The following is a 12,786-nucleotide window of genomic DNA, read 5'->3' on the forward strand; positions in this document are numbered from 1 at the left end:
TTATCCCTTCTCTTCTTCCCTCACTGAACGCTTCTCTCGGCCCCTCACTGAACCCTTCAGTCCGTTGCCCACTAATCCCTTCTCTCCATTCCTCACTGAAAACTTCTCTCTATCCATCACTGAACCATTCTCCACATCCCTCACTGTATCCTTCTCTCCGTCAGTCACTGAACACTTATTTCCATTCCTGATTTAACGGCTCTATTCTTCCCTCAGTGATCCCTTCTCTCCGTCCCTCACTGGTCCCTTTTCTCTGTAGCACACTGAAGGCCTCTCTCGTAGTTATCTAATTCTAAATCAATCAACGGTTACATATTCCCTAATAAAAATATATCAGGGTCTAATACAATATGAAGATTATATAAATTATTAAATACAGATTGAATACCTTTCCAAAATTGTTGTAAACGATCACACAACCAAGCAGCATGTAAAAAAGTACCAGAAACCTGATCACAACGAAAACAAAGATATGACTTACTAAAACCAAATTTTATTTTATTCACTTAGCGCTGGCAGTGGCCAAGAAATGTATAGCGATTACTTGGAAGAATAGAAATGTATTGTCTTTAGATAGTGGTATTCAGAGATGAAGTTTTGTTTGATTATGGAAAGAACATCTTTCTCTATAGAAGATAAGATGTCTTTTTGTAAGTTAAAGTGGACCCCATTTATTGATTATATACAATTGAAATAAGTTTGAATTAATCATATTTTCTATAAAAAAACTTATTTTATTATATATTTTTTCTAAATATATGTTTTCTTTTTTTTCTTTTTTTTTCAGTTTTTTTATTATTAGTTGTTTTTTTTCGTTTAAGTTGTTTTTGATTTTGTTTTTTCATATATATGCTTATATAATAAAATTTTTTTGAATTAATAATTAATACTTAATTAATATATTTTTTGTTTTTTATATATATCGAACTTTTTTTTAAGATATACATTTTTTAAAAAAAATTTTACTAATAGTATTAATTCTTCACACTTTAGTGTGGGGTTGGGGAGGGGGGTGTTTAGGGGTTAAAATATTTTTTTAGTCTTAGTTTTTAGTTGTTTGGGAGAGATTCCGAGATAGGTATTGTATTAACTATGTTACTTTGTGCTTGTATTACTTTATTTTGTATTTTTTCTGTACGTGAATTACTTACTTTCTTCATATTTTAAAATTAATCAATAAAGTTTCGAAAAGAAACTGAAGGCCTCTCTCCTTTCCTCACTGAACCGTTCCCTCTGTCCATCAATGAAGCCTTTCCTCCTCCCCTCACCGAACCCTTCAGTCCTTTCCCCACTGATCCCTTCTCTCCTTTCTTCAGTAAATCCTTCTTTCCATCCATCACTGAACCCGTTTCCCCGTTCCCCACGGATCCCTTTTCTCCTTCCCACACTGAAGGCCTTCTCTCCGTTCCTCACTGAAGCCTTCTGTCTAACCCTCACTGAACCCTTCACTCCAACCTTCACTGAACACTTCTTCCCTTTCCTCACTGAACCCTTCTCTCCATTCGTCACTGAACCCTTCTATCCCTTCCTTACTGAACACCTCATCCCGTCACTCACTGATCCATTCTCTATATCCGTCACTGAAGCCTCCTGTCCATCACTCAATGAATCGTTCACTCTGTTCATCACTAAAAGCAATCTCCGTTCCTGACTAAATGCCTCTCTCCATCCATCACTGAACCATTCTCATCATCCCTCACTGAACCCTTCTCTCCGTCCCTCACTGAACACTTATTTACATTCCTGATTGAACGCCTCTGTGCATCACTCAGTGATCCCTTCTCTCCGTCCCTAACTGATCGCTTCTCTCCAACCCACACTGAACCCTTCTTCAAGTTATACATTGAACGCCTGTTTCTTTCCCTCACTGGACATTCTCTCAGTCCCTCATTGCAACCTTCTCTCTATCACTAACTGAACTCATCCCCTCGTTGTTCACCGAACCCTTCTCTCTGTCCCTCACTGAACGGCACACTCCATTTCTCAGTGAACCCTTCTCTCCGTCCCTAACTGAAACCTTCCCTCTATCCCTCACTGATCCCTTCTCTATCTTCCTCAATGAATCCTTCTCTCCGCCCCTCACTGATCCATTCTCTCTGTCCCTCAATGAACGCCTATTTCTGTTCCTCACTGAACATTTCTCTCCTTTCCTCACTGAACCGTTCTTTCAAACACTCACTGAACACCTTCCTTTTCCTCACTGAACCCTTTTCTCCAGTCCTCACTGAATCCTTCTACCCCTTCCTTACTGAACAATTCTTCCTGTCCCTCACGTGTGCATTCTCTGAATCCGTCACTGAATCCTTCTGTCCTTCACTCAATGAATCGTTCACTCTGTTCATCACTAAAAGCACTCTCCGTTACTGACTAAATGCCTCTCTCCATCCATCACTGAACCATTCTCCAAATCCCTCACAGAACACTTATTTACATTCCTGATTGAACGCCTCTCTCCGTCCCTCAGTGATCCCCTCTCTCCTTTCCACACTGAACCATTCTCCCTGTCCCTCAATGATACCTTCCCTCCGTCCCTCACTGAGCCCTTCTCACCGTCCTTCACTGAACGCTTTTCTCCATCACTCACTGAACCCTTCAGTCCCTTCCCCAATGATCCCTTCACTCCGTCGACACTGAACCATTCTCACCCTACCTCACTGAACCCTTATTCCCTCCCACACTGGACCATTCTCTATTTCGGTCACTGCACCCTTCTCCCCGTTACATACTGACACCTTCTCTCCTTTCCTCACTGAATGAATCTCTCCGCTCCTCACTGAACACTTCAGTCCGTTCCCCACTGACCGCTTCTCTGCTTTCTTCACTGAAGCCTTCTCTCCATCGTTCACTGACCACTTTACTCCGTCGCTCACTGAACCATTCAGTCCGTTCCCCACTGATCCCTTCTCTTCTTCCCTCACTGAACGCTTCTCTCCGCCCCTCACTGAACCCTTCTGTCTGTTCCCCAATGATCCCTTCTCTCCATTCCTCACTGAATCAATCTCCGCTTCCTTACTGAACACTTCTCACCTCCCTCACTGCACCATTCTCCCCATCCGTCACTGAACCCTTCTGTTCATCACTCAATGAATCGTTCACTCTCTTCCTCAATAAATGCACTCTCCCTTCCTGACAAAATGCCTCTCTCCATCCATCACTGAACCATTCTTCAAATCTCTCACTGAACACTTATTTACATTCCTGATTGAGCGCCTCTCTCCATCCCTCAGTGATCCCTTCTCTCCATCCTTCACTGAACGCTTTTTTCTGACACTCACTGAACCCTTCAGTCCGTTCCCCAATGAACCCTTCTCTCCATCGTCACGGAACCATTCTAACCCTACCTCACTGACCCTTTCTCTACTTTCCTCACTGAATCCTTCTCTCCATCTTTCACTGACACCTTTACTCCGTCACTCATTGAACCATTCAGTCCGTTCCCCACTGATCCGTTCTCTTCTTCCCTCACTGAACGCTTCTCTCCACCCCTCAATGAACCATTCAGTCCATTGTCCACTCATACCTTCTCTCCATTCCTCAATTAAACCTTCTCTCTATCCATCACTGAACCCTTCTCCACATCCCTCACTGTATCCTTCTCTCCGTCCCTCATTGAACACTTATTTCCATTCCTGATTGAACGCCTCTATGCGTCTCACAGTGATCCCTTCTCTCCGTCTCTCACTGATCCCTTCTCTCAGTCGTACAATGAAGGCCTCTCTCCATTCCTCACTGAATCCTTCTCTCCGTCGTTCAATGAAGCCTTTCCTACTCCCCTCACCGAACCCTTCAGTCTTTTTCACACTGATCACTTCTCTCAGTTCTTTAGTAAACCCTTCTCTCCATCCTACACTGAACCCATTTGCCCGTCACTCATTGAACCCTTCATGCCGTTCGCCACTGATCCCTTTTCTCCTTCCCTCACTGAATCCTTCTCTCCATCCCTCACTGAATAGTTTTCTCCAACCCTCAATGAACACTTCTTCCTTTTCCTCACTGAACCCTTTTCTCCAATCATCACTAAATCCTTCTAACCCTTCCCAAATGAACCTTCTCTCCGACCTTCACTGGTCCATTCTCTCCATACCTCACTGAACCCTTCTCCTCTTCCCTCACTGAAGCCTTCTCTCTGTCCTTCACTGATCTTTTCTCCGCCCCAATTGAACACTTTTCAGTCCGTTCCCCACTGATGTCTTCTCTCTTTCCATCACTGAACGCTTCCCTCCATCCTTCACTGATTCCTTTTATCCGTCCCTCATTGAACCCTTCAATCCTTTCCCCAATGATCCCTTCTCTCTTTCACTCACTGAACCATCCTCTCTGTCCCTCACTGAACCATTCTCTCTGTCCATCACAGAACCCTTCTCTCCATCCCTCACTGAAACCTTTTCCCCTTTCCTCCCTGAACCCTATTGTCCATCACTCACTCAATCCTTTTTGTTCACTGAAACCTGCTCTCTGTCCCTCATTGAACGGCTCCCTCCATTCCTCAGTGAACCCTTCTTTCCGTCCCTAACTGAACCCTTCTCTCTGTTCCTCATTGATCCCTCCTCTATCTTCATCACTGAACCCTTCTCTTCGTCCCTCACTGATCACTTCTCTCTGTCCCTCAATGAACGCCAATCTCCGTTCTTCATTGAACATTTCGCTCCATCCCTCACTGAAGCCTTCTCTCCTTTCCTCACTGAATCTTTCTCTCCATCTTTCACTGGCCACTTTACTCCATCACTCACTGAACCATTCAGTTCGTTCCCCACTGATCCCTTCTCTTCTTCCCTCACTGAAAGCTTCTCTCCTCCCCTCAATGAACCGTTCAGTCCGTTGTCCACTCATCCCTTCTCTCCATTCCTTAATGAACCCTTCTCTCTATCCATCACTGAACCCTTCTCCACGTCCCTCACTGTATCCTTCTCTCTGTCCCTCATTGAACACTTATTTCCATTCCTGATTGATCGCCTTTATGCATCCCGCAGTGATCCCTTCTCTCCGACTCTCACTGATCCCTTCTCTCAGTCGTACTCTGAAGGCCTCTCTCCATTCCTCACTGAACCCTTCTCTCCGCCCTTCAATGAAGCCTTTCCTCCTCCCCTCACCGAACCTTTAAGTCCTTTTCACATTGATCACTTCTCTCAGGTCTTCAGTAAACATTTCCCTCCATCCCACACTGAACCCGTTTGCCTGTCACTCACTGAAACCTTCATGCAGTTCCCCACTGATCCCTTTTCTCCTTCCCTCACTGAATCCTTCTCTCCATCCCTCACTGAATAGTTTTCTCCAACCCTCAATTAACACTTCTTCCTTTTCCTCACTGAAACCTTCTCTCCATTCATCACTAAATCCTTCTAATACTTCCCAAATGAACCTTCTCTCCGTCCCTCACTGGTCCATTCTCTCCATCCCTCACTGAACCCTTCTCCTCTTCCCTCACTGAAGCCTTCTCTCTGTCCTTCACTGGTCTTTTCTCCGCCCCAATTGAACACCTTTCAGTCCGTTCCCCACTGATGCCTTCTCTCTTTCCATCACTGGACCCTTCCCTCCATCCTTCACTGATTCCTTTTATCCGTCCCTCATTGAACCCTTCAATCCTTTCCCCAATGATCCCTTCTCTCTTTCACTCACTGAACCATCCTCTCTGTCCCTCACTGAACCATTCTCTCTGTCCATCACAGAACCCTTCTCTCCATCCCTCAATGAAACCTTTTCCCCTTTCCTCCCTGAACCCTATTGTCCATCACTCACTCAATCCTTTTTGTTCACTGAAACCTGCTCTCTGTCCCTCATTGAACGGCTCCCTCCATTCCTCAGTGAACCCTTCTTTCCGTCCCTAACTGAACCCTTCTCTCTGTTCCTCATTGATCCCTCCTCTATCTTCATCACTGAACCCTTCTCTCCGTCCCTCACTGATCACTTCTCTCTGTCCCTCAATGAACGCCAATCTCCGTTCTTCATTGAACATTTCGCTCCATCCCTCACTGAAGCCTTCTCTCCTTTCCTCACTGAATCTTTCTCTCCATCTTTCACTGACCACTTTAATCCATCACTCACTGAACCATTCAGTTCGTTCCCCACTGATCCCTTCTCTTCTTCCCTCACTGAAAGCTTCTCTCCTCCCCTCAATGAACCGTTCAGTCCGTTGTCCACTCATCCCTTCTCTCCATTCCTTAATGAACCCTTCTCTCTATCCATCACTGAACCCTTCTCCACGTCCCTCACTGTATCCTTCTCTCTGTCCCTCATTGAACACTTATTTCCATTCCTGATTGATCGCCTTTATGCATCCCGCAGTGATCCCTTCTCTCCGACTCTCACTAATCCCTTCTCTCAGTCGTACACTGAAGGCCTCTCTCCATTCCTCACTGAACCCTTCTCTCCGTCCTTCAATGAAGCCTTTCCTCCTCCCCTCACCGAACCTTTGTCCTTTTCACATTGATCACTTCTCTCAGGTCTTCAGTAAACATTTCTCTCCATCCTACACTGAACCCGTTTGCCTGTCACTCACTGAAATCTTCATGCAGTTCCCCACTGATCCCTTTTCTCCTACCCTCACTGAATCCTTCTCTCCATCCCTCACTGAATAGTTTTCTCCAACCCTCAATTAACACTGCTTCCTTTTCCTCACTGAAACCTTCTCTCCATTCATCACTAAATCCTTCTAACACTTCCCAAATGAACCTTCTCTCCGTCCCTCACTGGTCCATTCTCTCCATCCCTCACTGAACCCTTCTCCTCTTCCCTCACTGAAGCCTTCTCTCTGTCCTTCACTGGTCTTTTCTCCGCCCCAATTGAACACCTTTCAGTCCATTCCCCACTGATGCCTTCTCTCTTTCCCTCACTGAACCCTTCCCTCCATCATTCACTGATTCCTTTTCTCCGTCCCTCATTGAACCCTTCAATCCTTTCCCCACTGATCCCTTCTCTCCTTCCCTCACTGAGCCATTCTCCCTGTCTCTCAATGATACCTCCCCTCCGTCCCTCACTGAGCCCTTCTCACCATCCTTCACTAAACGCTTTTCTCCATCACCCACTGAACCCTTCAGTCCGTTCCCCAATGATCCCTTCACTCCGTCGAAACTGAACCATTCTCACCCTACCTCACTGAACCCTACCTCACTGAACCCTTCTTCCCTCCCAACTGGACCTTTCTCTATTTCGGTCACTACACTCTTCTCCCTGTTCCATACTGACACCTTCTCTCCGTTCCTCACTGAATGAATCTCTCCGCTCCTCACTGAATGCTTCAGTCCGTTCCCCACTGAGCCCTTCTCTTCTTCCCTCACTGAACGCTTCTCTCCGCCCCTCACTGAGCCCTTCTGTCCGTTCCCCAATGATCCCTTCTCTCCATCCCTCACTGAATCCATCATCCACTTCCTTACTGAACACTTCTGCACGTCCCTCACTGGACCATTCTCCAATCCGTCACTGAACCCTTCTGTCCATCTCTCAATGTATCGTTCACTCTCTTCCTCAATAAATGCACTCTCCCTTCCTGACAAAATGCCTCTCTCCATCCATCACTGAACCATTCTCCAAATCTCTCAATGAACACTTATTTACATTCCTGATTGAACGCCTCTCTCCGTCCCTCAGTGATCCCTTCTCTCCATCCTTCACTGAACGCTTTTCTCCGACACTCACTGAACCCTTCAGTCCATTCCCCAATGAACCCTTCTCTCTGTCGTCAATGAACCATTCTAACCCTACATCACTGACCCCTTCTCTCCTTTCCTCACTAAAACCTTTTCCCCTTTCCTCTCTGAACCTTATTCTCTATCACTCACTGTGCCCTTCCCCTCGTTGTTCACTGAAACCTGCTCTCAGACCCTCATTGAACGGCTCCCTCCATTCCTCAGGGAACCCATCTCTCCATCCCTAACTGAACCCTTCTCTCTGTTCCTCACTGATCCCTCCTCTACCTACATCACAGAACCTTTCTCTCCGTCCCTCACTGATCACGTCTCTCTGACCCTCAATGAACGCCAATCTCCGTTCCTCATTGAACATTTATCTCCATCCCTCACTGAAGCCTTCTCTCCTTTCCTCACTGAACCCTTCTATCCAACCCTAACTGAACACTTCTTCCTTTTCCTCACTGAAACTTTCTCTCCATTCATCACTGAACCCTTCAACCCTTGCTTACTGAACACTTCTGCCCGTCCCTTACTGGACCATTCTCTCTATACGTCACAGAATCCTTCTGTCCATCACTCAATAAATCGTTCACTCTGTTCCTCACTAAATGCACACTCCGTCCCTGACTAAATGCCTCTCTCCATCAATAAGTTAACCGTTCTCCAAATCCCTCACTGAACACTTATTTACATTCCTGATGGAACGCCTCTCTCCATCCCTCAATGATCACTTCTCTCCGCCCGTCATTGAGCCATTCTCCCTGTCCCTCAATGCTACCTTCTCTCCGTCCCTCACTGATCTCTTCACTCAGTCCTTCACTGAACCCTTTTGTCCGTCACTCACTGAACCCTTCTGTCCATCACTCAATGAATCATTCACTCTGTTCCTCACTAAATGCACTCCCCGTTCCTGACTAAATGCCTCTCTCCATCAATCACTGAATCATTCTCCAAATTCTTCACTGAACACTTATTTACATTCTTGATTGAACGCCTCTTTCCATCCCTCAGTAATCGCTTCTCTCCGACCCTCACTGAGCCATTCTCCCTGCCCCTCAATGATACATTCTCTCCGTCCCTCACTGATTCCTTCTCTCCATCCTTCACTGAACGCATTTCTCCGTCACTCACTGAACCCTTCAGTTCGTTCCCCACAGATCCCTTCTCTCCATCCTTCACTGAACGCTTTTCTCCGTCACTCACTGAACCCTTCAGTTCGTTTCCCACTGATCCCTTCTCTCCGTCCCTCAATGAAAACTTATTTACATTCCTGATTTAACGCCTCTATCCATCACTCAGTGATCCCTTCTGTCCGTTCCCCAATGATCCCTTCTCTCCATTCCTCACTGAATCCATCATCCACTTCCTTACTGAATACTTCTCCCCGTCTCTCACTGGACCATTCTCCCCATCCGTCACTGAACCCTTCTGTCCATCTCTCAATGTATCGTTCACTCTCTTCCTCAATAAATGCACTCTCCCTTCCTGACAAAATGCCTCTCTCCATCCATCACTGAACCATTCTCCAAATCTCTCACTGAACACTTATTTACATTACTGATTGAACGCCTCTCTCCGTCCCTCAGTGATCCCTTCTCTCCTTCCCTCACTGAGCCATTCTCCCTGTCCCTCAATGATATCTTCCCTCCGTCTCTCACTGAGCCCTTCTCACCGTCCTTCACTGAACGCTTTTCTCCATCACTCACTGAACCCTTCAGTCCGTTCCCCAATGATTCCTTTACTTCGTCGACACTGAACCATTCTCACCCTATCTCACTGAACCCTTCTTCCCTCCCAACTGGACCATTCTCTATTTCGGTCACGACACTCTTCTCCCCGTTCCATACTGACACCTTCTCTCCGTTCCTCACTGAATGAATCTCTCCGCTCTTCACTGAATGCTTCAGTCCGTTTCCCACTGACCCCTTCTCTCCTTTCTTCACTGAAGCCTTCTCTCCATCCTTCACTGACCCCTTTACTCCGTCGCTCACTGAACTATTCAGTCCGTTCCCCACTGATCCCTTCTCTTCTTCCCTCACTGAACGCTTCTCTCCGCAGCTCACTGAACCCTTCTGTCCGTTCCCCAATGATCCCTTTTTTCCATTCCTCACTGAATCCATCTCCCGCTTCTTTACTGAACACTTCTCCCCGTCCCTCACTGGACCATTCTCCCCATCCGTCACTGAACCCTTCTGTCCATTTCTCAAAGTATCGTTCACTCTCTTCCTCAATAAATGCACTCTCCCTTACTGACAAAATGCCTCTCTCCATCCATCACTAAACCATTCTGCAATTCTCTCACTGAACACTTATTTACATTACTGATTGAACGCCTCTCTCCATCCCTCAGTGATCCCTTCTCTCCATCCTTCACTGAACGCTTTTCTCCGACACTCACTGAACCCTTCAGTCCGTTCCCCAATGAACCCTTCTCTCCGTCGTCACTGAACCATTCTAACCCTACGTCACTGACCCCTTCTCTCCTTTCCTCACTGAAACCTTTTCCCCTTTCTTCTCTGAACCCTATTCTCTATCACTCACTGAACCCTTCCCCTCGTTGTTCACTGAAACCTGCTCTCAGACCCTCATTGAACGTCTCCCTCCATTCCTCAGTGAACCCATCTCTCCATCCCTAACTGAACCCTTCTCTCTGTTCCTCACTGATCCCTCCTCTACCTTCATTACAGAACCCTTCTCTCCATCCCTCACTGATCACGTCTCTCTGTCCCTCAATGAACGCCAATCTCCGTTGCTCATTGAACATTTCTCTCCATCCCTCACATAAGCTTTCTCTCCTTTCATCACTGAACCCTTCTCTGCAACCCTCACAGAACACTTCTTCCTTTTCCTCACTGAAACCTTCTCTCCATTCATCACTGAACCCTTCAACTCTTCCTTACTGAACACTTCTGCCGTCCCTCACTGGACCATTCTCTCTATAAGTCACAGAATCCTTCTATCCATCACTCAATGAATCGTTCACTCTGTTCCTCACTAAATGCACACTCCGTCCCTGACTAAATGCCTCTCTCCATCAATACATGAACCATTCTCCAAATCCCTCACTGAACACTTATTTACATTCCTGATGGAACGCCTCTCTCCATCCCTCAGTGATCACTTTTCTACGTCCGTCACTGAGCCATTCTCCCTGTCCCTCAATGATATCTTCCCTCCGTCTCTCACTGAGCCCTTCTCACCGTCCTTCACTGAACGCTTTTCTCCATCACTCACTGAACCCTTCAGTCCGTTCCCCAATGATTCCTTTACTTCGTCGACACTGAACCATTCTCACCCTATCTCACTGAACCCTTCTTCCCTCCCAACTGGACCATTCTCTATTTCGGTCACGACACTCTTCTCCCCGTTCCATACTGACACCTTCTCTCCGTTCCTCACTGAATGAATCTCTCCGCTCTTCACTGAATACTTCAGTCCGTTTCCCACTGACCCCTTCTCTCCTTTCTTCACTGAAGCCTTCTCTCCATCCTTCACTGACCCCTTTACTCCGTCGCTCACTGAACTATTCAGTCCGTTCCCCACTGATCCCTTCTCTTCTTCCCTCACTGAACGCTTCTCTCCGCAGCTCACTGAACCCTTCTGTCCGTTCCCCAATGATCCCTTTTTTCCATTCCTCACTGAATCCATCTCCCGATTCCTTACTGAACACTTCTCCCCGTCCCTCACTGGACCATTCTCCCCATCCGTCACTGAACCCTTCTGTCCATTTCTCAAAGTATCGTTCACTCTCTTCCTCAATAAATGCACTCTCCCTTACTGACAAAATGCCTCTCTCCATCCATCACTAAACCATTCTCCAATTCTCTCACTGAACACTTATTTACATTACTGATTGAACGCCTCTCTCCATCCCTCAGTGATCCCTTCTCTCCATCCTTCACTGAACGCTTTTTTCTGACACTCACTGAACCCTTCAGTCCGTTCCCCAATGAACCCTTCTTTCCATCGTCACGGAACCATTCTAACCCTACCTCACTGACCCTTTCTCTACTTTCCTCACTGAATCCTTCTCTCCATCTTTCACTGACACCTTTACTCCGTCACTCATTGAACCATTCAGTCCGTTCCCCACTGATCCGTTCTCTTCTTCCCTCACTGAACGCTTCTCTCCGCCCCTCAATGAACCATTCAGTCCATTGTCCACTCATACCTTCTCTCCATTCCTCAATTAAACCTTCTCTCTATCCATCACTGAACCCTTCTCCACATCCCTCACTGTATCCTTCTCTCCGTCCCTCATTGAACACTTATTTCCATTCCTGATTGAACGCCTCTATGCGTCTCACAGTGATCCCTTCTCTCCGTCTCTCACTGATCCCTTCTCTCAGTCGTACAATGAAGGCCTCTCTCCATTCCTCACTGAATCCTTCTCTCCGTCGTTCAATGAAGCCTTTCCTACTCCCCTCACCGAACCCTTCAGTCTTTTTCACACTGATCACTTCTCTCAGTTCTTTAGTAAACCCTTCTCTCCATCCTACACTGAACCCATTTGCCCGTCACTCATTGAACCCTTCATGCCGTTCCCCACTGATCCCTTTTCTCCTTCCCTCACTGAATCCTTCTCTCCATCCCTCACTGAATAGTTTTCTCCAACCCTCAATGAACACTTCTTCCTTTTCCTCACAGAACCCTTTTCTCCAATCATCACTAAATCCTTCTAAGCCTTCCCAAATGAACCTTCTCTCCGACCTTCACTGGTCCATTCTCTCCATACCTCACTGAACCCTTCTCCTCTTCCCTCACTGAAGCCTTCTCTCTGTCCTTCACTGATCTTTTCTCCGCCCCAATTGAACACTTTTCAGTCCGTTCCCCACTGATGTCTTCTCTCTTTCCATCATTGAACGCTTCCCTCCATCCTTCACTGATTCCTTTTATCCGTCCCTCATTGAACCCTTCAATCCTTTCCCCAATGATCCCTTCTCTCTTTCACTCACTGAACCATCCTCTCTGTCCCTCACTCTCTCTGTCCATCACAGAACCCTTCTCTCCATCCCTCACTGAAACCTTTTCCCCTTTCCTCCCTGAACCCTATTGTCCATCACTCACTCAATCCTTTTTGTTCACTGAAACCTGCTCTCTGTCCCTCATTGAACGGCTCCCTCCATTCCTCAGTGAACCCTTCTTTCCGTCCCTAACTGAA

Source organism: Narcine bancroftii, chromosome 2 (assembly GCF_036971445.1).
Source record: "Narcine bancroftii isolate sNarBan1 chromosome 2, sNarBan1.hap1, whole genome shotgun sequence".
Classification (NCBI taxonomy): domain Eukaryota; kingdom Metazoa; phylum Chordata; class Chondrichthyes; order Torpediniformes; family Narcinidae; genus Narcine; species Narcine bancroftii.